This window comes from Ursus americanus, chromosome 3 (genome assembly GCF_024610735.1).
Source record: "Ursus americanus isolate L20-20 chromosome 3, mUrsAme1.1.p, whole genome shotgun sequence".
NCBI lineage: Eukaryota > Metazoa > Chordata > Mammalia > Carnivora > Ursidae > Ursus > Ursus americanus.
This window is the reverse complement of record NC_142129.1, coordinates 101,919,061-101,944,722: the sequence shown is the minus strand read 5'-3', so window position 1 is coordinate 101,944,722 and position 25,662 is coordinate 101,919,061. Positions and strand designations below refer to the sequence as shown.

The window sequence follows — 25,662 nt, the reverse complement described above, 5'->3', positions numbered from 1 at the left end:
TTTTTAGGATTTATTTATTTATGAGAGAGAGAGAGCACAAGCAGGGGGAGAGGCAGAGGGAGAGGGAGAAGCAGGCTCCCCGCTGAGCAGGGAGCCGGATGTGGGACGCGATCCCAGGACCCCGGGATCATGACCCGAGCTGAAGGCAGACGCTTCACCGACTGAGCCACCCAGGCACCCCCTGTGTGTGTGTGTGTGTGTGTGTGTGTGTGATCCTTTGATATCAGGTATTCATTCTCCTTGCACAAATCAGGAAACTGAGGCGCAGAGCCTACACTGGCCTAAACTCCCACAGCTGCACAGAGCAGGGCAATGGTTGGTGGAAGCAGGGCTGTCTCTGCCGGACGACAGGGCCGACCACAGCACCGACCATGGCACCGCTGAAGTGACTCCTCTATGGCATGCCTGCTGGAGACAGAGGACACTAATAATAACAGTAACGGCCACTAACCCTATCTGGCGTGTATCATGGGGCAGCTTTCCTCACTGAACCCTCACAACTATCTCATGATTTCTGTACTTTAGATAAAAGGAAATTGTGTTTTAGAAAGGTTAGGGCATGTGACCTTTTGGATTTTGCATGGCGGAGGGAAAACTGAGCAGCTCTGACGAAAGGTAAGCTCCCCTACGGGGTGGCTCCGTGTGCTCAGGGCTGAAGCTGTAAGTGAGGGTGGGGGCCTCCGGAAGCAGGGCTGAGCCGTGCGTAGGGGGTGGGCGCAGGACCCGAGGTGTGCCCGCACGAGACAGGCCCAGCAGCCTGACCGTCATTAGCTTCTGAGGGAAGCCTCCTCTGGGTCAGGGCTTCCCTTTAAGACACACGTCATTTTTTTCTCTTTTATTTGTTGAAATAAAAGCCAGAGATAAGAGAGCCAAGCGATAAGACTGCTGGCGCTAGGTCGCACCCTGGGCTGAGCCTGTGGGGAAGGGTTTCCCAGTGCTGCGGCCGCCCGGCTGTCTCCTCCGGGATCTGAGGCCAACCTGGGAAGGCTCTCCATCTCGCTTTGTTTTCCCAGGGGACGCGCTCGACACTGGACACGGCGGAGCGTCTGGGTGCCCAGCAGAGATGCTTGGTGCGAGGCGCGGGGGACGCATATGATAGGGACCCCAGAGAGCATTGTCTGGGGCGGATTCCTCTGTCGGGAAATCTGCCCTGCTTGTGGAGACAACTAGAATGTCCGAGATGTCACACGGAGAAGAGAAAGCACCTGCCAGAAGCTGGTAACAGGGAGCAGATGGCACGACCGGCCGCCCAGGGAACCAAACAAGACCCTTTCCTCAAAGCCGCGGTCGGCTCTGTAAGGCCACGTGGAACTGAAAAGTAAAACATTCGGTCCTCACAAGATGACTTCAGGGCTGACTGAGTCAAAAGTAAAGGAAAACACAAACTGCAGTTCTAAAATACAATTTTCTCCTATCTCTGTGACATCGATTCAGCCAAATCTTCCAGAAATGCTTCCCTTATCAGTATTACCTGTAGATACAGCTCCAGGCCAACCTGCATTCGCCCCTGATTTTCCTGTTTAGCTGGAAATAACTCTTTTTCCAAGGTCACAAGTTCACTCCCTCAGCATTTCCCAAGTGTATGCACCATGAACTGCAGTGAGCGTTCGAGGGTACAGACACGGTCTCAAGAGACCACGCCATCAACGCCGTGAGTCCGGACACTGGGGCAGTTATAAAAGACTAAGAAGACCAAGTCAGTGTCCTCAAGGAAATACTATCTTCTTGTTCATACTTGCAAGGCATTTCACCTGGAAAAGGGCAATTCCAAATTACTGGAGTCTTCGCTTGAGATAGGAGAGTAGACAAATGACTCAGGAAGAAGCCCCCTCCCCGTGTCTTCCAAAGTCTGCAAAGCAGTTTCCCAAGTCTGGACATCCCCCCAAAACTCTGTTTCTTTTGCTTTTCTTCAAGTTAGAGTCCATGAATTTGCATTACTACTGGTCTTGATTTTGAATGGTCCAAAATGCTTCTACTGAATTCATCCGGGCCTTTCTAATACCCCAAAGACATCTGCCTCGTCTGCCAAAGAGCAGGGTCTGTCTAGAGCCTGCAGGACAAACACACATGAAAATATAATGCCAGAGCCATTACGACGGCCAAAAATACGGCTGCGGCACTGTGAATGACGTCTCTTCACCCGGCCTCCACACCAGATCCAAGACGATGGTACAGATTCGCAGCCTTGGAGGGTCCAGCGCACGTGAAAGACGAAGTTCGAAGGGAATTGCTGGAATGTTCTGTAGCACATTCATTTCCCTATTTCCTATGGGCTCTTAGTAGAAAACTAGGACCTAGACAGGGGCCTCCAACTTAAGGATTCTCTAAGCACTTGGCTTTGGCTGCCCAAAACCTAGATCTTTGGAAACGTCTTTATGACCAGACCTCCTGACACGACTGGCCAGCCTGCCCCCACACGATCACCTCGAGAGCCGGGGGCCCACGCCTACGAGGCGCCGTCGCCATGCTCAGGAAGAGCGCTGTGCAAACCTCCCAGACCTGGCACTGCAACGAGGCAACTGCCTCTCATGACCGGCCGCGAGCTCTCTCTCCTGAGAGGAAGGAGCTGGACGCCGCTTAGGCCAGTTCATTTTCTCCCCAGCAGTCAATGGAAACTCGCTGTAAGATTAATTTCCAAATGAATAAATGTTATCACCAGATGTCATTCTGTCCAGCAGCCCTTCTTGAAAACAAACTTTCCTTAGTAATGGGGAAAACGTCACTGCAATGAGCCTGTGCAGAAATCTGTACAGAAGTTGCACTCGTGTGTGTGTGTGTGTGTGTGTGTGTGTGTGTGTGATACACGCCTCCCACGGGCTGTATTGGTAGGTCTTGGTGGCTGCACTTCCTGTCCCACGTACGGTTTTGCCATCATCTGCAGTGTAACGGATGTTTCATGGAGCCAACTGCCCCATGTCCGTCGGCACCTCCACACTCCCCTGCTTCCTCAGCGACTCTCCGGGCTTCCAGGAACAGTGACACCAGCAGGAACACCCACGGCTGCCACCACGGGTAGACTGACACCCACGAGAAGCCCTAAACCACACTGCCTGTGAACACTTAGAGAACTTGGTGCCTCGATAACAGACACAGATTTCTTCATGCCCCTAAATTAAGAAAACTCTCATATGTTAAAACAAAACAAACAAAAGCAAACAAAAACCCTACATACACAAAACCCCCAGTCTCTGGCAGAAAGTCTCCATCAGAATTGGAGTGGGTGTGAATGCAGTTCCCTCCTCAAAAAAAATCACTTCTTCACCATTGATTGTGCACAGGTATGGGTAGAAATTACTGTTTCCAGATAGAAACTTGTGTAATATCATGAAAGGACAAGGAAAAGTCGGGACAGGTGCTTCACAATCAGGTGAGAAGTGCTCTGGTTTTGTTTATCATTAACTAGGACTCAGACCTGGAAAGAAGCAGTGGGAAGCGTGTATGGGTTCGGCCACCTGTGTGATTTGTTACTAACGGCCTGTTCCCAATTCTGGTTATAAGTTGGCTGGCCAGCGATTCCAAAACCAAGAGGAGTAAGTACGACAGACACAATCACCCACACAGAAGCCGTTCCACCGACAAAGCACAGAAACAGGGTTCCTATCATTTCAAACACGGAGCGTAGAACTCAAAGAGAAGATCAAATGTGTCGTAAGGCAGCGCTGTGGACAAAAGGGCACCACTGGCCTGATCCCCGCGTGAGTAGCTCACGCCGTGAGTTGGAAGGGTCCCCTTAGACCGTCTACTTCACCTTCTCTCCCTAGACTGTCAGTTGAGGACATCAAGGCACAGGCTACATGATTTGTCAAGGTCCCATTTAAGTTTGGAATCTTTTGATTAAAATGAAGAGGCCCATGTGAAAATGTTGGGCAAGTAGGAAGGGGAGGACGCGTTCCGGTAACCAACCGAGTAAACTCTGTCCATATGGGTTTCTGGGCTAGAACTCAACACTCTGGTCAATCGCATAACTGCTAGCAGCAGAAGCCTCCAAGCCCCTAGCGTGTCTAACCCAGTCTCGGAATGCACAGATCTCTAGCAACATCATCGGACACGCACGTGTTACCTGCAAGCCGCGGGAGCCGCCAGGCCAGCTGGCCCTGCCCAGTGGCTGACGCCAGGGCAGGCAGCTGTAATTAGCCCTGCGCAGAAATGACACCCATCTGCTCGTCACCGTGCCAGGTGACATCTGATAGCTCAGCAGGTTTGAACTGGGGAAAAAGGTACGTAGACGTGATTCCATGAAGATACTTCAAGGGGTACAAAACTCAAACGCTCTCTTCCAAACCGATTCTTCTATAGTAAGTATCGAAAAGGCAGTTCTGGGGATGAAAACCAGGACCCGCTTACTTGCCGCATTTACGGGGGTGGATAAAATTTCAGGGTGGGGGGCCGGGGGTCTCCTATGGCTTTGCAAGAGCGCTACACTATGGAGATGGGAGCACGATTTGTAGCGCACTGCACCGCGGGCTCCAAACGGGCTGCAGCTAAGCCTCCTGATGCAGATCTGGCTGCAGTAATTACGGCAACGCTCGGCCTGATGGGAGCCACCTAATCTCACCCTCTGGGGCATTTCCTGTCCTCCTCAAACACATCTGCAGGACTCAGCATCTAACTGAATTGCTGGGCCAAATCAAAGGGAAGCAAGGGGCGATTTACAAAATCTTCCCCACAATATTGTGTTACAGCCCGTTCTGCCCTCAGCACCTCGGAGTCAGGCACGACGGGAGAACAGAAGCGGCTTGGAGTTTAGGAAGGCTTCACGCTGGTACACACGGCTTTGCCACACCTCTACCGTGGGCGCTCACCGAATTAGGGCAGGGTCCTGCCACCAGCAAGCCGCTCTTCAGGGGGAGACGGGCCTTCTCTGAGGCAAGCTCTGCCGGCCGTGGTTCGAGTTCACGGACTGTGGCTCGCCACTGGTCAGGGCCAGAGTCTAAAACACAGTACGGGCTTTCTTGACTGGCAGCTTTGGCATTTTTTAAAAATTAAAAAAAAATTTATTTTTGAAAGATTTTATTTATTCATTTGAGAGAGAGAGCGCGCACAAGCAGGGGGAGCGAAAGGCAGAGGGAGAAGCAGACTTCCCACTGAGCAGGGAGCCCAATGCGGGGCTTGATCCCAGGACCCTGAGATCATGACCTGAGCAGAAGCCAGACGCTTCACCGTCTGAGCCACCCCAGGCGCCCCAGCTGGCATTTCCTGAATCACTCCACTCTCCTCCGCCCTGCTCTCCGGCAGGTGATGATCAGAGGTGTGTGTTAGAGGGAGCTGGAGAGGACGACAGCTGACCGTGGGCTCTTGCCAGGCGACCCTTCATGTCTTTACCCTGAACTGCTGCTAGCTTTTCAACCCACATACTTCTTTGCATGAGGAACCACGACCACCAGAATCTTGCAAGATGGCAGCTCTCATCACTTTGGACCCCATAACTATAGGCAGGAGACTCATTATAATATTCTATTATCCGAGCTCTTTTTTCTAGATATTGCTGATCCCTTTAATTCGAAGGACCCACTTTGCAGAGTTGAGAGCTTTAAAGCTTGATCCTGTGGAAAGGACACTAATCTTTAACTTAGAAACTGGGGTTAAAATATTGGCTCTATTAGTTAGCAGCCTGGGGATCTCGGGCAACAGGGATGGAGCCCCTCTAGCCGTGCCGCTGAGACGGTCTAACGAGACCATCGTCAAAGGAGCAGTGTCCAGCACGACACCCCACATCCAGGAGATCACATGTCTGGTAAAAACAAAGTCCACAGAACAAAAAACTCATCTATAAAAGTATAGTTTGTCTTTTATAAAATACACAACTAGAGGTTAGGTCCTTGAAAACCAGAATGCATTTTCTGTCCTTCAGAGTTAAAATGAGATTTCTTCTACAAATAAGAGTTACTGCTTCGGGCAGATAAAGTTTTACCTTTTACTGGCCTCGTGCCTTTAGGCCAAGATGGTCGTCTTTAAAAGAAAGATAGAAAGATAAGCTCCACTTAGTATTTTAAAAATCCGAATGGCAGCGTATTACTCCCTCAACATACGTGGCTTGTCGTTCCTCGGTACTCCGGCCGTATGTCTGGGTTGAGGTTTGACTTTTTCAATTAGGGCTTAATGTGTGCACTTCTCAAAAATTTGGTGAATCTTTCTTCAAGTTGTAAGATTGGTGGTTTTAGTAAATCACGCATTTTCCACTCTGTTAAATGCTTCTATGTTATGTTTTATCTTCTATTTAATTGCTGTATCTGAATCCTACATCCTATGGCTATTTCATGGGAAGCTGGAAAAAGGCAGTGAAGAAAGCGCTCCTTGAGGGGCAGCAGAGAGCACGGGCCTCGAGATGGGGTGGCTTGGCTGTGCGTCTCAGCCTGTCCCCTCACCCCTCTGCACTCCCGTGCAGCTTGCAGATCACCTGAAGTCTTCCCTTAAAAAACAGACATTCGTATCGAACTACAAACACACGTAGCCCCTGGTGCAGGATGAAGGCGAGCGTATCACCCAGGAAGAAGTCAGCCTGGGAAGCTGACCTTGCGTCTCCTCAAGCCCCTGAGCAGCTCGTGCTGACACGGGCAGACAAGACCGCCTAGCGAGCTGGAGGCGAGCGCGAGAGGCAAGTGCAGCAGGTGGGGTATTTCCCAGCACAGATGCACCGAGCACGGTCCCCACAGTCACCCACACGCCCTGGGAAGGGGCGGATCCGGCACGAAGATTAGAGATGATAATGGAAAGCAGGTGTGGGCCCAATTTTGGCATCAGGGTTCCAACAATCTACCAGTAAAAAGACATTTTTAAAGACAACTGGAGAAATGCCAACGAGACTGGTTGTTAGATAACAAAAGATCGGTGGTTCAGTTTTTAGGTGTGATGATGACATTCGATTACACAAGAAAAATCCGTGTTTTCAGAGACGCACGGTGAAGTCCAGAGTGGTGAAATGACAGGATTTCTTAGCTGGGACATAATTAGGCTTTTAAATATTTCAAAGGATAGATGATGCAAGAAAAAATAAGGTTAATGATTTGGGGCCCTGGATGTGTATTATGACTTCTGTAAGTGAAATTTTAAAAAAATTATTGAAAAATCCATTTGTGGCCCGTCTTCTTCCAGATCTCTTCTGGAAAACCACTGCGGATGCGCACAAGAGAGGCCAGTGTACACACGGTCACTGCAGCTCCAGAGCACAGACCGGCAAACCCACGGTGACTGACACGTCCAGCAGCAGTGGCCAGCCACACCGAGGTCGAGGAACGCCACACCGGTGAGGCCGTCTCGTCCCTGCGGCAATCGGGAAAGCTCTCAGGCACGATGAAGTTCAGTTAAAAGACAAAAAAGGCAAAATGATACCCATTTCTATACAAATATGAACAAAACCTACACTACATTTGTACACGTCTGTATGTAAAGCACAGAGGACAAATTCTGGAAGGACACCTCCAAGCCCCTGATGGAGTCGGCAGGATCTGAGGGCGGCTGAAAGCATGGTTCTCGCTGTTCACCCTCTAACTTTCCAACTTCCTGCCGCCAGTGCACTTTTCCCCAAGAGCAGGTGTTTTCGTGTCATGTTATTAAAACACAGCCAAGTGAATAAATAAATGGAGGCAGGAAAAAAAAATGGAGGGAGTGGAAGAGGAAGGAAAGACGGAGGAGTGGAGGACAGCTAGGCACGCTGGCGAACAGCAGGGCTCGATGATGACGTCTTCACAAGCAAAGGTACGGGGTGAGACACACAACATTTTAGTTAATTGGCAAAGGCCTTTCATTCCAAAAACAATGTCAGCATGAAAGAAATGGGGTTCCTAATGCAGCCAGGTCTCCATTAGCAGGATGAAGGCAGCTTTCATCAGGGCTGACGGGACAGGAAGGCCGCCCCTGGTAATCACAGGGAAGTCAGATGACCGTGAAGGCCACGTGCCCCAGGCGCACCCCTGTAATTTGTAGTGTAATGAACTATTACCTTAGCAAAATCATGTGTCAGGCATTTAATTTGCGAGTGCAGATGCCTGCTGGTTGACTTGAAAATGACTCTGAAATTACGCCTGTGTAATCCCAACAACCAGCAGTGTGACCAGGGCTGCTCGGGGAGAGCGGCACCTGGGACACTGTAGGCTGTGGGGCGACGTGCCCATGCACCTGAGCCCTGACTCACGACGGAGTCCTGGGACAGTTCCTGCATCTGTGGCTTCAGAGACTCGGTCTCAAGCTCCGTCACGGGGGTCCTTTGTGCCAAAGGGGGCCTCGCCTGATTGGATCCCATCTTCAGAGTAGGGGCAGAGGGCTTGGAGTGCAGAGCCTGGGAAAGGTTTTCTTCTTCTTGGAGGTGACCACCCCGTCCTCAGGCTTTGCGGGGCTGCCTAGCCAGGTGAGAGAGGAAGGGGCAGGTAGGGCAGGTGCCAGGGATGCGGAAGAGAAGAGCTTTGTACTCTCCTACATCACATCAAGGTTTGAGGACGGAAGGAGATCGCTATTTCCATTTACCACCTTCCCCTGATGTACCTTTTCCTCTTTCTGATTACGTGATTAAGAAGAGAACCACGACTCTCAGTTTCTTTCTTCCGTGGCCTGCCACACAGGGAGGGAGGAGCTGAGGGGGAGGGGAGGCCGTGCACACCACGTACTGGAATGTTCTCCGCTCACCTGCACAAGTTCCTGTAAGCTATGAGTCATGCGCAGCCTTCCTGCCTCCTGAGGAGAGCCTGGCCGGGCCGGGTCTCCACCAGAGAGGGTGTCCACGCGCTAGCAAACCCAATGGGAAAGCTGCTAATTCATCACAACATCACAAAAGCATGTGAGAAAATGCCACTATCCTATTTCTCCTTCAAAGTCTGATCTTGTTCTGAATTCTCCTAGTAAAAGTCACTGGTGTTTTTTTTCCCCCGTCGGTGCTAATAAAACACATTTTGCCATACCTTTTAAATGCTTTATATGCTTCTGGGGCAAGGCACCTTTTGTTAAAGCCATGGCTCTTCCTATGCTGGTCGCACAGAATCAGACTCCCAGCACAGGCGTCTCTGAGATCTACCCGCCAACAATCGCAGTCAGTAGGCACCAGGCAGAGCCTAAGAATATGCATTTTTAGTAAGTGCCCTCGCTGGTGCTGACGCGAAGAAATGCTGGGTTTAAAGGGATTGTGAGTGCATGTTCAGAGCCCAGATTTATAAACAAACAATTGAGAAATGTCTTGAAAAGAATATAGAATAGTGTTAATAAGAATTGTGCTGGGTACAAAACAGCAGCTTTGCTGACTTAGAGTTCTCGCGGGCACAGCGGCGGAGCGTTTGTGGTCAGATGTGAATAGCACTCTCACGGCGGTGGGGGAAATATTTTTCCTTGTTTCAAGTGGGCAGTGGAAGTAGTGAAAGCCTAAGTAAACTCTGACCATTAGATAATGGGCCATTATAACTCTGGACGACTTCCTGAATGCCTCAAAAAAAAATGGGTCTCTCGTTTCCTGCCTGAAGAAAAGAGAAATATTAGGATAGTCTCGCATACAAAGAACGCAAGCCTGCAACAGGAGGTGGAGAGAGAGAGGGGCAGGGAGAGACTGATTCATGCCTTAGAAGGGGAAACAAAAAGAAAACAAAAAATTCTGTTCTCTCATGGGCCGTCAAAGCCCCACATCCCACACGTCCCTCCCGCTCGGCCTGCCAGCTGCCCTGGCCGTCCACAGCTGCGGGGCTGCCCTCGTCCTCCGCCTGCCAGGCAGGAGCGGGAGCTCTGGCCGCCTCGCCTCTCCTGGGGGGCTCGCCCCGGGACCTCGAGCAGCGGGGTGGGCGGGCAAAAGGAAGGGGAGAGAGATGAAAGCGCGAAAGGACAAAGTCACCATGCACCTCCGATGAAACCAGCAAGCTGCGATAGACGGTTTGATTCCGAGAGGCTGCCAGGAAAGAGCTGGCTCGCAGAAAAGCCCACAGCTTCATTTTTTCCCATACTCCAGTGATAGTCTTTCCAGCGCTCTCTTCTCCTCCGAGGGAGCAAAATAATCTCACTTTTTTTGGATTGCCACAGGTTTTTTTTTTTTTGTTTTTTTTTTTTTTGTTTTTTTTTGTAAATCTTACAAACTGTCATTATGGTTTTAAGGCATTAAGAGTGTTCTGGGTGGGGGTGCCTGGATGGCTCAGTTGTTATGCGTCTGCCTTCGGCTCAGGGTGTGATCCCAGAGTCCTGGGATTGAGCCCCTCATCGGGCTCCCTGCTCAGCGGGAAGCCTGCTTCTTCCTCTCCCACTCCCCCTGCTTGTGTTCCCTCTCTGGCTCGCTGTGTCTGTCAAATAAATAAAATCTTAAAAAAAAAAACTGTGTTCTGGGTGGGGCGCCTGGGTGCTCAGTTGGTGAAGCGTCTGCCTTTGGCTCAGGTCATGACCCTGGAGTCCGGGGATCGAATCCCACGTCAGGCTCCCTGCTCAGCCAGGGGTTTGCCTCTCCTTCTGTCCCTCCCCCTGCTTATGTTCTGTCTCAAATAAACTAATAAAATCTTAAAAAAAAAAAAAAAGAGTGCTCTGTGTTGGAAGCCCCTGGAGTCTGTACTGACCAGCTGTGTGAACCTGGGCAAACTACTCTCTGAGATTCACTTCCCTCAACTGTAAAAGGGGGGATCATGCAGGGAAATTGTGACACAGTATAGAAATGGCAGAATTCGTAACAACTACTTAGCGCAGGGCCTGGCATATGGTAAGCATTTGACAAACAGCAGCTATCACAGTACTATTAATAGCGGTTTTAACCTATGGACGAGAACACAGAAGTTATTAGTGGAAGAGGGTCTCCTGCTTCAGTAATGCTCCAACACAAATCACGAGTATTGTCAAATCAGGGCAGCACGTTTACCAGACGAGACACGAAGCTAAATACACATGAGCTTGCCTTCTGCATCCCCACTGTCTCTTGGGGCCATGATGAACCCCTATTTCCTTATTTTTGGACTAAAAAGTTATTTGACAGAATTAAAACATACGATGTATAAAGAACCCAGTATCGAGCCGGTAGACAGAAACACACCTTGCATGTCAGTTCTCTGCTCTGCCTGGTGCTCAGCACATCTTATTAGGAGATTTTCATACCACTGACTTTATGATATGGCTAAAACTAAATTTCTAAATGTTCAGGGATTCTTGTCCAGTTACCTCCGATGTAATTTTTCTGAAAGTAGGAGAAATGTTACTTTTGAGGCACCAACTACGTACTGTATTCTTCTGTTCCTTTAGAGATAAGAATCACCACCACTTTATAGAGAATAAAATGGGCTAAGATGGAGAGAAGTCTAGGGGCCCAGGAGCATAGGGCAGACCTGGGATTTCAAGCCAGTGCCCCTCTGACCCCGGAGCCCAGGTGTTTTCCACTCCATCATACAGAAACCCATGGAAAACACAGATGCAGTCAGCAGACCTCAGGAATATGGAATGACTTGGGTTTTTGTAATATTGAAAGGATTTGCAAGAATGTGGTGGAAAGAGAGCAAGGACACGTCAGCTCTCTCATATCTCGGGCACAATACAATTCATAATGTGGCCTTCAGCGTTTTTTTCAATCTGGCATGTGTCTATTACACGATGAAATATAAAATACCTGTGAAGATGTTTCTATTCAAGGCAGGCTGACCGTGGTCCACTTTGGAAGACTTCTGCTGTCCCGACTTTCTGTTGCTAAACGATCATTTGAGGGTCTAGAGAAATGGAACAGGCAAGGAAATACCTTTCTTGGATCTGAGCATGCCCTTCAGTCGATCGTTCCAAGGAAAGCCGAATGCCGTATTTTATTGAGTTCCCCGCAACATGTCTGATTGCTAAAGATTTTGGACAGGCTGTACTCCTCTGGAATTCAGACAAGTGACTGAGCTGGGGGAGCCAGGAAGGAATGCAGCAGGCGGGCATCGGGCTGGACTGAGAGCCTCAGGACATCTCATCGCTCCTGTCTGAGGCCAGAACACCAGCCCATCAAATTCCTCCTCCCAGTAACTGCCCTCCAAATACTAAAGACAACTATTCTATTCTCCCTCACAAAAACACCCTCCCCACCTTTATCTGTTGTTGTGACTTTTTCCAAGTCCTTCCCCACCTCCTAGCCCGTGATGGTTTGCAAACACCCCTCCCAAGTGCAGCTTTGGAAATGAGCACTTCTTTTTTTTTTTTTTTAATTTTTTATTATGTTATGTTAGTCACCATACAGTACATCCTTAGTTTTTGATGTAGTGTTCCATGATTCAGGAAATGAGCACTTCTGATCTACATAAGGTTGTCCGGCTTCTTGTCTCTTGCTTATCCCTTACTGTAACTTGACCCAAAGGTGTGATGGATAATACTCTTGTGATCATGCAAATGGCAAAGGTGAAGGGATTTTGCATGATGTCATTAAGGTCCCAAATCAAAAGGGAGATACCCTGGGTGGGCCTGACTCAATCAGGCGCCGTTCCTGGCAGGAACTACTTCGGCCGAGCAGAAGCAGACAGCTCTACTGTGAACAGGCTATGGAGACGGGCAGCCTCCATGAGCACAGGCCTGAGTCCTACCACCTCAAGGAACTGGTTCTGCCAACAACCTGGATGAACCTGGAGAACTGAACTCCAGATGAGAACCCAAGAACTCCACGGAGTCCCCAAGAACACAGCACAGAACAATGTGATGAGCGTGTGTTGTGTTGTTTAAGCCATGACATTTGTGGTCATTTGTTCCAACATCATAGTCCGGGCTTCTATTTTTTATTTTTTAATAATAATTTTTTATTATGTTATGTTAGTCACCATACAGTATATCCTTAGTTTTTGTTGTAGTGTTCCATGATTCGTTATTTGCATAGTTTGGGCTTTTATTTCACCAATGATTTTCCCTGCTTGCATTTGTTACGCCAGCGTTCCTCCACCCTGTATCTCGGCAACTGGCTTTGCCTTGACCTTGTTATGAATAAATTCCCGAGTTCGGTTCCATTTATCGTGGTCTACGTTTTAGGGTCCCAATCTTGCCAACTTGTGTATTATAATCTCTCCTCTTTCTTGTATTCAGAAAACCTGGGTACTCACTGACCCTGGACAATCATTCCCAGCATGTTGCCCCTCGACCCGTGCACACAATATACGGACACCACGGGGTTCATCTCACCAGACTCCTCAGCATATTTAAAGGTTAATGACTGGCTGCGTTATATCAGTGCACACATTTTTTTTTTAAAGATTTTATTTATTTATTTATTTAACAGGGAGCGAGCACAAATAGGGGGCGGGGCAGAGGGAGAGGGAGAAGCAGGCTCCTCGCCGAGCAGGGAGCCTGACGTGGGGCTCAATCTCAGGACCTGAGCAGAAGGCAGACGCTCAACAACTGAGCCACCCAGACGCCCCCAATCAGTGCACATATTTTTAAAACACAATTTTGGTTAAAGAGTAGTAATTTTTTTCAGGAAGAATGGTCTTTCCTCAGTTTTTACTTATCACTGGTAGACCCACCAGAGGTCTCCATTTGGCCTAGAATAAATTTATCTATCATCTATCTATCTATCTATCTATCTATCTATCTATCTACCCATCCAACCATTTACTATTTTATTTATTGATTTGAGAGAGAGACAGCTTGAGCAAGGAGCCTGATGCAGGACTTGATCCCGAGACCCAGGAATCATGACCAGAGCCGAAGGTAGACACTCAACCGGCAGCCCCCCAGCAGCCCTGGCCTAGAAGAAATTTAAAGCCCAGGATAGATTTGGTGCCTCCCAGTCTCACCTCTGTTACGCTGCAGGTAGGTGTTCCTGCCCCCGTAAGAACGAATGGTTGTCATTGTTGTGTTATAGTCACCAGAGGCAGTATTCCAGAGGGCTCCCCAGGCACCTGGTATAGTCCTGGCCTGCAGCGAGTGAAGTCATGAAGAAAACCCAAAGGAAACCCTTTGCTTTTGAGGTCCTCCCCTTGAGCTGTCTGTGGCAGTGTTGGTACTGCCGTGGTTAAGACCCCCCAATCGAAGTTCCCAGGGAGGAGTGTAGAGATGACTGTGTTGTGAGCTGAACGGCTCAAGCAGACAGGTGCAAGTCCTAATCTCCGTCTGGTACCTGTGACCTTATTTAGAAATTGGTCCTTTGAAGATGTAAGCAAGTTAAAATGAGGTCATGCTGGATTAGGGTGGGCTTTAACCCAATGACTAGTGTCCTTCTGAGAAGACGGAAGTTCGAACACGTACACAGAGAAGGGAATGCCCACCGAAGACACCAAAACAGACACACTAGAGAATTCCATGTGATGATGGAGGCACAGTCCGGAGTGACTCACCCACAAGGCGAGAAATACCAAGGATTTCTGGCAGCACCAGAAGCTAGGAAGAGGCAAGGGAGGGTTCTCTCCTACAAGCTTCGGAGAGAGCATGGCTCTGCCAGCACGGCTTCTGATCTCCAACACTGCGAGCGAGAGCGCTGCTGCTGTTGTAAGCCACCCAGTGGGTTGTATTTGCTCTTAGTTCTCAGGAGCTATTACACTGTGATTGCTCTGAACCCGCCACGCCCACCAGACCCCCAAGGAAGGGTCTCAGACGGAGTGCCTCCCAGAGATGGAAGACGGGTCACGTGTGTAGATTCAGGGATGGACCGTCCATAACAGGGATGGAAATGCAAACCCTGGACAGTAACTTTTCACGACACAAATCCTTGTTGGTGGTTCTGGAAAATCCCCACGTGAGGATGCTGTTGGCTTTGCTCCGCTCGGTGGCTTTGCGTCTGGGGCCCTGGCGCCACCAGTTGAGTTTCAATAAACTGTTTCTGTGCAAGTCCCCAAAAGGCCACAAAGTCGTAGGTAGGACACAAAGGAAAGGACAGGAGAACAAAGATGCTCAGGAAGGGAGTGTAGGGTGGGGGGAGAAGGGAGACGAGATCTTCTACAGACACGTGCGGTTAAGGCCATCCCTTGACTCACCGAGGCACGGACAAGATAGTAATAATTTCACAAAACTTGATATGCAGCTGTATAGGTCCTGATTGTAAAACACAGTTCTCACTTTGGTAAGGCCAAACATGTGTGAAAGTCACTGAGCTTGGCGCCTTTCCTGTGCCAACTTTTCGTGAGCCTACAAGTGGCTTTAAAACTCCTTAAAGAATAAACAAGAAAACACTAAGAGCATGTTCTGGGGAGAGGAAAACAGCTTGCAAATTAAAAACAAACTCCGCCCATTCTGTAGGCGCTCAGGAGCTGTGAAGAAATGGTCACTCCTATTCCAGGTTAGTGGGTAATTCGATAATTGCCAACATCTAGAGGACATGTCCCAGGCCCACTCTATCAGAAGATAATGTTCCCTCTGCTACCAAAAGTCCACAATTGGTAACTGCTTTGTTAATCATTTCCACTGCCTATCAGCAAGGAGCCCTGCCAAGAGCACATTTCAAAATGCTTTCTGTTCAGCTAAATTGCTGTGGCTTTCCACGAGGAAAACTTCTACCTGTAAAACTCTGACATAACGTGGCAATCAGGAATGCTTTTCCAGCATCTGAGACTCAGGACTGAGTCTGCATTCTTGGATGTGCACCCTTTGCAGGACATTTTCCTCACCCGACCTCCTGAGAGATGATTAACATCACTGGGTCAGTTCGGCTTGGAGCTCCACAGACTGCAGCGTCCCATGTTTGTCCTACCACATCCATGTTGCAGTGACCGATATTTGTTCAAAACAAAACAAACAGAAACAAGAGCTCCTGAGTATTATGGCTACATAATAAATGTTGAAATCAGGTCATTTTTTCTCCAATTGGTGCTGGAGCAATTAGGCATTGGAGGGGAAAAAAAAAAAAAAGAAAAAGAAAAAGAAAACGAAAAAGAAAAAGAAAAAGAAAAAAGAAAGAAAGAAAGACAAAGAAGCCCTCTACCTCAACTTCACACACTATACAAATACGAACTCAAAATGGATCCTAGTTTTTAGTCTAAAACACAAAACTATGAAACTTTTGGAAGAGAACATAAGAGAAGACCTTCAGGATTCAGACTTCAGTGCAAAGTTCTTAGACATGACGCAAAAAGCAGGAGCCATAAAAGAAAAAAATGGATAAATTAGACTTCATAATAAGAACTTTTGTTCAGCAAAAGACCCTGAACATGAGGTTGAAAAGTACAGACTGAGAGTAAATATTCGAAAACCACATTTCCGACCAAAGACTCATATATAGAATATACAAAAAACTCTCAAAATATACAAATGTTTACTTCTGGGCACAGCTTAACTGTTCTCGGCTTTGGAAGACACGTGAGGCAGGGGAGGAAGGGCTGGTTTCTCACAAATGATGGGCTCCGTCCCTGTCTCCCCTCAGGTGCTCATCAGTGAGGGCAGGTAAGAAGCAAGCAGGGCCCACTCCTCATGCATTTTAATCTAAGGGGACACCGAGAGACTCTGTGATGAGGAGAATATTGATTGTAATATTTTTTAACAACACAAATAAAGGTCATAAAATCCACAATGAACCAAATATCGAAATTTAATGCACACAGGATTTAACACCCACCCCACCCATCACCTAATTTTGGCCGTGAAAGGAAGAACAATGGAAAGAACGGGGCTTTGCAGGGAATAAAGTAAAATACGCAAACCTAACATTTTCGGTTTATTTTCTTAAGTAATTGTCAGCACGTAAAAAGTACCACTCGAGCCCCTCCCATCTCTAAGGGCAGCCACACTCTAGGAGGTGCCCATCTTCCTCCCTGCACGGCTGAGCTTCTCCCAAGCGTGCCCGTGCTCACCTGCCCGTCCCTCTTCCAACACGGTGGTCCCTGCTCACTCTTCACCTCTCCAGGTGCTCCTGCTCAAGCCCCCCCGTAAGAGTTTCTGCTCTACCCAGCCCTGGGTGCTGGTCCGTCCGTCCTCGTCTCGTTCTGCACGGTCTCCAAAGTTGGGCTAATTTACCCCTGGTTTCCTGCCAGAGCCACGCTCTCTCCTGCTGCCGGGCCTGTGAGCCCTGCGATCAGAATGCCTGCTGCTCAGAGCAGGAAGGAGCGAAGAACTCCTGAGCAGTGAACTTACTTTCTCTTCTCCCTTTGGAAACCCGAACTGAACGTGAGCACCTGCCTGGCACCTGGAGGCGGGCAGGGACAGAGGAGGAGGGCGTCCGGTGCCCTGGGCCAGCACCATGCTCTACGCCACCCAAAGATGGGGGGCCACACAACAGTGCGGCTCCTGAACCTTTTCTTCCCTTGTCTCTCCCCATTTCTCTGCGGAAAAGGCAAAGGGGGTGGAGCAGATACTCTGGGACCAGACACCTAGTACCGTCCACGGGGCAGCTCCTGAGCCCTGCAGCTTCATCCACGACAGCATCAGTGTGCTCCTCAAACCGCATACAACCATTTTCTACGGCTGTGGAAAGACACACAATCGTGTATAAACATGGTCCTCCGGGGGCGCCTAGGGACTCTGTCGGTTACGCTCAGGTCATGATCCTGGGGTCCTGGGATCGAGTCCCGCATCGGGCTCCCTGCTCTGCAGGGAGCCTGCTTCCCCCTCTGCAGGGAGCCTGCTTCCCCCTCTGCCCCTCCCCCTTTCGTGTTCTCTCTCTCATTTTCTCTCAAATAAATAAATAAAATAAAAAACAAAAAAAAACCAGTTTTCCTCAGGGTGCTGGGATCAGAGAAAAGAAGGCAGAAGTTTATAACCTCTTTGTATATGTAGGTATTATCTGGAGTAATCCATTCACCATGTATTCTAAGTATTAAGGAAAGGAAAGTAAAAAGGTATTTTCTTAAAGGTACGTAGTACCTGGAAACAGTGGGATCCCTAAAGGTATGGCTGTAAAGAGGAAGCTTTCTGGCACTGTTGTGGGTGTAGGGAAGGTATGGGGGGCACGGAGGGCAGGGTCCTCACTTGCCCTCGGCCCCCACAGCTGTCACCTGTCCCCCCACCTTCCCCTCTCCACATGCCCACAGCAACGGGAGGCTCAGGAACTAGAACATATCACAAAGGGGAGAGTTTGTGACACTCCAAAGTTTCTAGAAAGCCATGAGGGACATACAGAGCCTTAGTCTAGACAATTCCTCTGCCCAGAGTGGGAAGCCAGGCCCACTGTGTACTTTAGCCCACGAGAGCCTGCTCAGTGCCGGCCCTCCTCCTCCCCCTCCACACCCACAGTGTCGTTGGCTTGCTATGATAGTGTTTAGCTGGTGAAACATTACGATTGTGTGAAGCTTTGCTAGCCAAACAAAACAAAGCCCAGTGGCATCAGAGCCTACTCTCCAGTCCCGCCCAGGGGACAATGTCCAGCTGTCTATAGCTACCTTAGTTTAAAAGAAAAACCAAGGCTACGTCCAGAAAAGTACCTCCCCAAGGCCTCTTTTTATGAGCATTTAACCAACTCTAGCTCCAGAGTCTCTGTGGCCTCCAGACCATTTCTGGAGGGACCCACTATTCCTGCTCTCACCTGCCTTCTAGCTCTCTGGCAGGCCAGGGTCTTCCAGTCTGAACACTGGGCTAGTTCCACTCAGAAGTCCACGTTTCTGTCATTTAATTACACCAGAGTCATGCACGATCCATCTGGATATGAGACCAGGGACTGTGTGGTAGGGCAGGTGAAACAGCATGCAACACATACATACCTCTCACTGCTAGAGAAGAAAATACAGAAGATGGGTTTTATTGTCCGTATAAACGACAAGACCGAGATCAGAAAATTTAGCAATAAAATTGTACAACTTATTTTGTGCGAAATATTTATTTACAATTGTAACCACCCAGGAAAACAATTTCAGTCTTCATATGATCTTTTACCTTGAAATTTTATTCTGCAATTATCAAAGAATTTCCATGTGCCCGAGGTCCTATGCTAGGCACCCTGATGTGTCTTTTAAAAAACACCACACCTAGTGCAGAACATTAAACTGCCCATTTTCACCCACATTTACAAAGGATGAAGATCTGATCTAAATATCCTTTTTGGGGGGCGCCTGGGTGGCACAGCGGTTAAGCGTCTGCCTTCGGCTCAGGGCGTGATCCCGGCGTTATGGGATCGAGCCCCACATCAGGCTCCTCCGCTATGAGCCTGCTTCTTCCTCTCCCACTCCCCTGCTTGTGTTCCCTCTCTCGCTGGCTGTCTCTATCTCTGTCGAATAAATAAATAAAATCTTTTAATAAATAAATAAATAAATAAATAAATAAATAAATAAATAAATAAATATCCTTTTTGGAATTTTTGAGCCTAAACAATAATCCGTAATTAAGCTCATCAAGATATCGAATGGTTCCCCAGCTCCTCACCACATAGGTATGTGTTCAATTCTGCAGACATACTAGTATTCGCATGGATTTTCATATGATTTTCATTCTGCCTTTTATGTCCTATAACGGTAGTGCACTCAGGTTTCAAACACCAAAGCAGAGAAGGTTGAGATCCTTGGCGGCTAGTTAATTTCTCTCATTCTCTAGCAGTTTTATTCATCACAGATTTATTGACAGGGTGGCAGGCATGACAAAGGCCCAAACAAATAAAGGGATATTCAGAGCTCTAAGGACATTATAGCAGTTGAGGGGGGACCACATACACACAAATAACTCCTTCAGGGGTGAATGGGCCGTAGACTCTACAAGAGAAATTCAAAGGAAAAGCAGCTTCCTTTGCAGGGAAGACTGTTTGGAGAAGCAGGGATCAAGTATTAAGTAGGTCACATTCACATGAGCTCTATTTCATACAAACGACATAAAGCTAGCAGTGTGCACGCGTGTGTTTGCTTGGTTATCTCAGGCGGCTGTATACGTGGCCGAGGGTGTGTGTCTGTGAAAGCAGGTATTCTAGATGACAGAAATAAAAAGGAGATGTAGTGGGGCCCCTGGGTGGCTCAGTCGGTTGAGCATCTGACTTCTGATTTCGGCTCAGGGTCCTAGGATTGAGCTCCGCATGGGGCCCTCTGTTCAGTGGGGAGTCTGCTTGAGGATTTCTCCCCCCTGCCCTTCCCCCACTCACACTCTCTCTTGAAAATAAATAAATCTTTAAAAGAGATTTATTGTTGACATTGTTTTCCTAAGTACAGTCCACACAATATCCTGAAAATTTAAATCATAAAAATGAAGAACCACAGCGGTTATCAGGATTCTCTCTAACCCACGTAGCCAGCTTTTACTGGGATCCCTGAGTCTTGATGACAAAACCGTCAGGTAGTGCCCCTAATATAATTAGGACAGGAATCGTATTTGGATTCAGAATTTCAGTTAGGTATATCATGTGAAAAACTGATAAAGCTCACATATGGTTTGGATTTTAGTACATTTCAAGACGATAAAAAGAATTCCAGTAGAATGTCATAATAAACAGCAACAGTACTTAGATGAGATGCCTTACTATCAAGTGCCCCATTCATACCTGATTACTAACGGATAACTGCGAGGCTGGGAAAGTGGACAAGGACAATTAATCGAGGTAAACAGGCTTGGACATTTCCAGTCTAACGGAAATTATCATGTAATGTGCTTGCCTGTCTTGTTCTAAAGGACTGCGACACAGAGTTTTATCACTGCAGCCCCACCAACTGCACGCCAGCCCATCTAATTTAACGGTCTTTTCAGCTGAGCAAATCCCGATTTGGAGAGTTGATTTGCATGGATTTTTGTGCAATCCTATTTACAAACCAACTGAAAAAAAATCAAGCATTCCAATTCCAGAGTACATCGTGTCACTTGGCGCTTGCCAGGGAAGGCAGCTGTGGTGCACTTGTGACAGTCTCGAAGCACCGTCCTCACCCCCCGGGGCTGGCTCCGTCTCAAGGGCCCGTGTCAGGGGAACCTGAGCATCAGGTAACCTGTTGTAAGACGTGTTCCCCAGATTCGGGACAGACACAGCTCCATATCAGCTATGATGTGAGTGTGACCAAATCTGGGGGGAAATCATATCGACACGTTTGTTCCCAAATCCACTGGGTTTCTTTTTTGTTTGTGTCATTGTTGTTGCTGTCCGCTTCCAGGGCGCCTATTCTGAAATTCAGCATAACGTTTCTACTATAAAAGCCCGAAGACAGGAACTTGTGTCATCGTGTTTGTAACTCAATTGATGAAATGACCTCCGTGAGGAGGGCTAAGACCCGAATGAACAGGGCTCCAGGTGCTGAGAAGCTGAAGGCTCTGCTCCTCCGAAAACAAGGGCGAGTCAATGCAAGGACCAGCACAGCCCAAATTGTCGTAGCTGGTGCCCTCCGCTCAGGGGAAGTATTTAAAACACTTGTTTCTTTCAGCTTACCTTCACCGTGTCAATCTGCCCCTCCCCCTGGAGCATGAAGACGAGAACTCTTGGTCCTGCTCGAGCGGGTAGCTGGACTTTTCGGCTACCTATCTATCCCCGACCTTCTATGTACTTACAAGTATTCTGTAAAAGCTTTAAGTCGGTGACAAAATGATTTTACTAGTATTGTGAGGTATCTTCCCGAGTTGTTTTTTCATATTGATTTTCCACTCCTGTGACTCTTCCAGTAAAAGCCTTCCCTGAGATGTGTAAAACAGATTTCTAAAACACCTTATAATCTTAAGGTTCAAATTCTGGATGAAAATGTTTTGTTGAAATTCCCTTACAAAGAGAACTCTTTATGTAGTAATTAGAATGATAGGTTAGCCATTAGTCCTCAGCTACGTTAAGAAAAAATAATATTGATTTTGCCAGCTAATCAGCTTACTAATCACAAATTTCTTTTGACTTCAATGAATTGGCCAATTTTGTAATAGTAGTTTATAATATAAAAAATGCATCCCTAAATGTTTTATATTCTTTAATAATACTATATATCCTAGGTAGAAGCACCAGGTGTTTGGGGTACAGACAAGAAGATGTTCAAAATAATTAGGTTTGTTAAAAAGATTTATTTATTTTTAGAGCGAGAGCGAGCGAGCGAGAGAACACAAGAGCACAGGTGCAAGTGGGGGAAGGGCAGAGGAAAAGAATCTCAAGCAGACTTCACGCTGCACCTGGAGCCCAATGTGACCGATCTCATGACCCATGAGATCACCCCGTGAGCTCCAACCAAGAGCTGGACGCTTAACCAACTGAGCCACCCAGGTGCCCCTAAAATAATTAGGTATTTCTTTAAAAATCCATCAGTCTCAAAAATAATTCTGAAAACACCTTCAGTGGCCTTCCACACTGAGCGAAACGATATGCTGTCACTACTTGCACTTCCTGTGTTATATACAAAGACCCCACAAGGGAACCAGCTGTGAGCAGGGCTCTGTTTCAATGGCATCTTCATGTTTTCAGCTCTAATCTGGAGCCAGCGAGAATGCAAGCACAGCAAGAGTAAAAAAGTCATGAGGGCATCGATCCACGGTGGGGCTGGGGGTCAGAATGGGATGGCACAGTGAACGAATGGCTCTCCAGAAGTCGTCGTGGATCCAGACAGGGACTCGCTGTCAGAACAGATATTCTGAAACATTTGCAGCATGACTCAGAGCGAGCAGAAGGGGTGGGGCGCCTGCCTCCCTGTTTTCTCTCGGGGCGAAGAGTGCGTGCCTTAGAATGAGCCACAGCACGGAGGGAAGAACACAGCGCGGCCGAGCGCTCCCGGGAATCACGACTAGTGGACGAGAGAGCCACTGATGGCCACCCGGCCACCGCCCAACGTGCAGTCAGAGGGAGCCCTCCACGTGGCCCATGCCGGCTTTAACATGGTCTAAGAAATTATTATTTCAATTCTAAAGGGAAAGAGACGTAACCAGCATTTTAATTATAATTTGCCTAAAACTCCTTGTAGAGGACATACATCCCAGTATGCAAGTCTTGAAAGAGAAATGTTATAATTGTTATAATTGCTTGACTAAGGGATAAATAGCACATTTGCTTTTTTTTTTTTTAGTACAAAGCTGATAACATCTTCAGAGGTAGGGAAAACCAAATCTGATGTAGGTGTGGATGTCTCTATGTAATTAACAGTGCAGCAAAAGAACAGGAGTGGGATTTAGATGACTCTAGGAAGTAATTTGCGTTCCCTGGTTTCCTCAGGGGAAAATGGGACAGAGGAGTGCGCAGATATAAATTCTCTTCCCAGCAGCCAAGAGCCACTGATGTTCTGTAAATTCAAACCTGAGTTCACGCTTGAACTTTATAAAATGTTACACATTTCACTTCCCTACGGGCCACACGCAGACTGAGCTGCATTCAGTCGGACTCAGGGAGTTTGGGGTAATAGGCATATATCATTGCGGTGTCTACACTGGGCGTGGCATCAATCCCAGTGACTGCAGAAGCATTATGGCACATGCCTGGTCCACACAGCACGCTAAAGTCTCGTGGTGAGTATTTGATTTTATTCTCGCAAAAAAAAAGTCTCACCAGGAAGGCACGAAACTCACACTGGGAACAGGGGCCGATGTGGGTGACGGCACTCAGCAATCATGTTACGATGTTCCCCAATAACTGATCACCCATCTTTGGACCCTGGACATATCTGAATTGGGTCTTTGGAAAAATCATAATTAAATGGTTAAATAATAGAAAAAAGACAGAGGTGAGATGTTGGCATCATCCCAAGGCAGGGAAAACGACGACACAACTGGCCAGGGTCGTTAGCTGAAAGCCTGGTCTGCAAGAGTGATCAGCAAAGCCTGAATATTTCTTATCTAAAAGTAATATGATGTTAACACGAGAAATTTGAGTCTGCTAGGGAACGTTCCAGATGGTGAAATGAACTGACCTGTAAGTATGTGCCTAAAATAAATTAGTGAAAGTCCTTTGCATGTGACATTTTAGAAACTGGCAAATACAGAAGAACACTGATTCACTTGGAGATGTGGGATGACTCCCCACAGTTTTTTTGGGTTTTTTTTTTAAGATTTTATTTATTTACTTGACAGAGACACAGCGAGAGAGGGAACACAAGCAGGGGGAGTGGGAGAGGAAGAAGCAGGCTCCTGGCGGAGCAGGAAGCCTGAGCAGGGAGCCCAATGCGGGACTCAATCCCAGGACCCTGGAATCATGACCGGAGCCAAAGGCAGCCGCTTAACGACTGAGCCACCCAGCGGCCCCTCCTGACAGCTTTTCATATGCCCTGTCATCTTTCGGAGACTTCTTTAAGGACCACGAAAGGAGACAAAATACCAAGTTTTTAAAAGCATTTGTCAGTATTTATGTCAACCTAACTAAGCAGTTGACTCTGGTCCTGCTCATGAAAACAACGAATGGAGTTGACACCAAGTTCCCTTCTGCGGTTGGCGCCTTTGCAGGGAGAAGCCACCTCCCTCCACGGGGAAGCCGGCGCAGCATCATTAACGCCAGCAGCCGCCACGCCAGCGCCCGGCACGGCTCCACTGCTCTCCCGCTAGCAAACTCCCCACACCGCAGCCCTCCAGGGAAGGGCTCTGACTAGCTTCACGTCCCACAAGAAACGCAGGCACAGGTGACCTAAGCAGCTCACTCAAATCCCACCGCTGCTACGGAGGAGAGCTAGGGTTTGTACCCCCTCCATGCGACTCCGAGGCGCCTGCTCTTCCACTGCGATGAAACTACAAGTAAAGCAGCAGCATCGATCCGCTGTCAGTGAGCTCTATGTGCCCAAGTCGGAGCCAAGTGCCTTGAAGAACAGAGTCTCAAACCACTTTGCCGGTAATAACTGCGACACTTGAAGTAATGTCATGTAAACGTAAGAGCAAGTTTGCACTTGAAATTTATAAAATACACACATTTCACTTTCCGGGAGGTTACGTATAAAATAAGCGCTGTGTTCCAAGCCCTCGTCAGCGAGCTGCGGGGACCGTGCACATATTTCTGCAGGATACCCAATAACCGCACTGAAGTATTTCAGGGTTCTTTTCACTGTTTCTTCTGTGGTACTTTCTGATCCAATTCAAGAGAAAAATATCCTGCAACATCACCTCTATTCTGTTTTTGTTGCTAAGTTACTGAATATTTTGCCTTGACTTGCCCAGAAAACAGTGTTGTCTTTGAAGAGATAAGTTACATTCTGGAACGTTTTTGTATATGTGACCTAAATGTGCTGAGGGTACTTTTGTGAAATAAATTTTGTTTTTTTTCTTTCTTTTTCATATACAATTTGTGGAGAACCATGTGATCCTGTGCCGATTAGAAATAAAGATTCCAAACATGTTAGTATTTAAGCAGAAACGTATCTATTTAGAGGCCCTGTGAGCTCAGTGTTTGCAGACGCACACACACATGCACGTTGGTAAGGCTGTCTGGAAAGGAAGAACATACACGCCTGGAAAGAGGGGACAACGCTGAAGGAAGCAGATTAATAAATGACTGCTAATTTACACAGGAAAGGTTGTCAGGGACAGAATGACCCCGGCCCTGTGTTTTAACACACTCAGGCTGTTTCCAATTTTCTTAAAAAAAAAAAAAAAATCTGGAGAACTTCTCGTTTATTGCTAGATTCTGAATTAAAAAAAAAAATAGGTAACACAGAATTGTAAGTAACAGAAGACAAACTAAAGCATACATTCAAAATGATGGTTTCTTTCCTCTTGCCCCTGAAAGCCACAACACAAAAACATACAAAGTCAATTCTGGAAAGCATACACCTTCGTATCTTCTATGAGTTTTCCACTATCACATATAAGTAATGGAACAGGAGCGACAGGTCTTTCACTCACGTAGCTCTTCCTGCTTTTGAATGTCACACAAATCCTCCAGATTCCTTGCTACTTCTTCCTAACAGTGTCGCGAGCTGCCTGAACGGGCTGGTACTAGGGAGATCTTTAGGCTGAGACACAGGGAGAAAGCGAGGGGCCAGCATTTTAACTCTGGGACTCATGTTCACA

The 25,662-nt window shown here is 47.7% G+C and overlaps 1 protein-coding gene and 1 long non-coding RNA gene across 3 annotated transcripts in view; both read right to left on the bottom strand.

The window, feature by feature from the left end:
• Positions 1–25,662, bottom strand: part of EGFR (epidermal growth factor receptor) — a 203,342-nt gene that overhangs the window by 119,904 nt on the left and 57,776 nt on the right. The gene's annotated exons all lie outside the window — the stretch shown is intronic.
• The window catches only part of LOC148110446 (uncharacterized), a 53,831-nt gene extending 28,169 nt beyond the window's left edge, over positions 1–25,662 (bottom strand). The window contains exon 1 of the long non-coding RNA XR_015724082.1: positions 1–25,662. This exon is cut by the window's left edge and continues 2,856 nt beyond it. This is a non-coding gene — a long non-coding RNA (uncharacterized LOC148110446).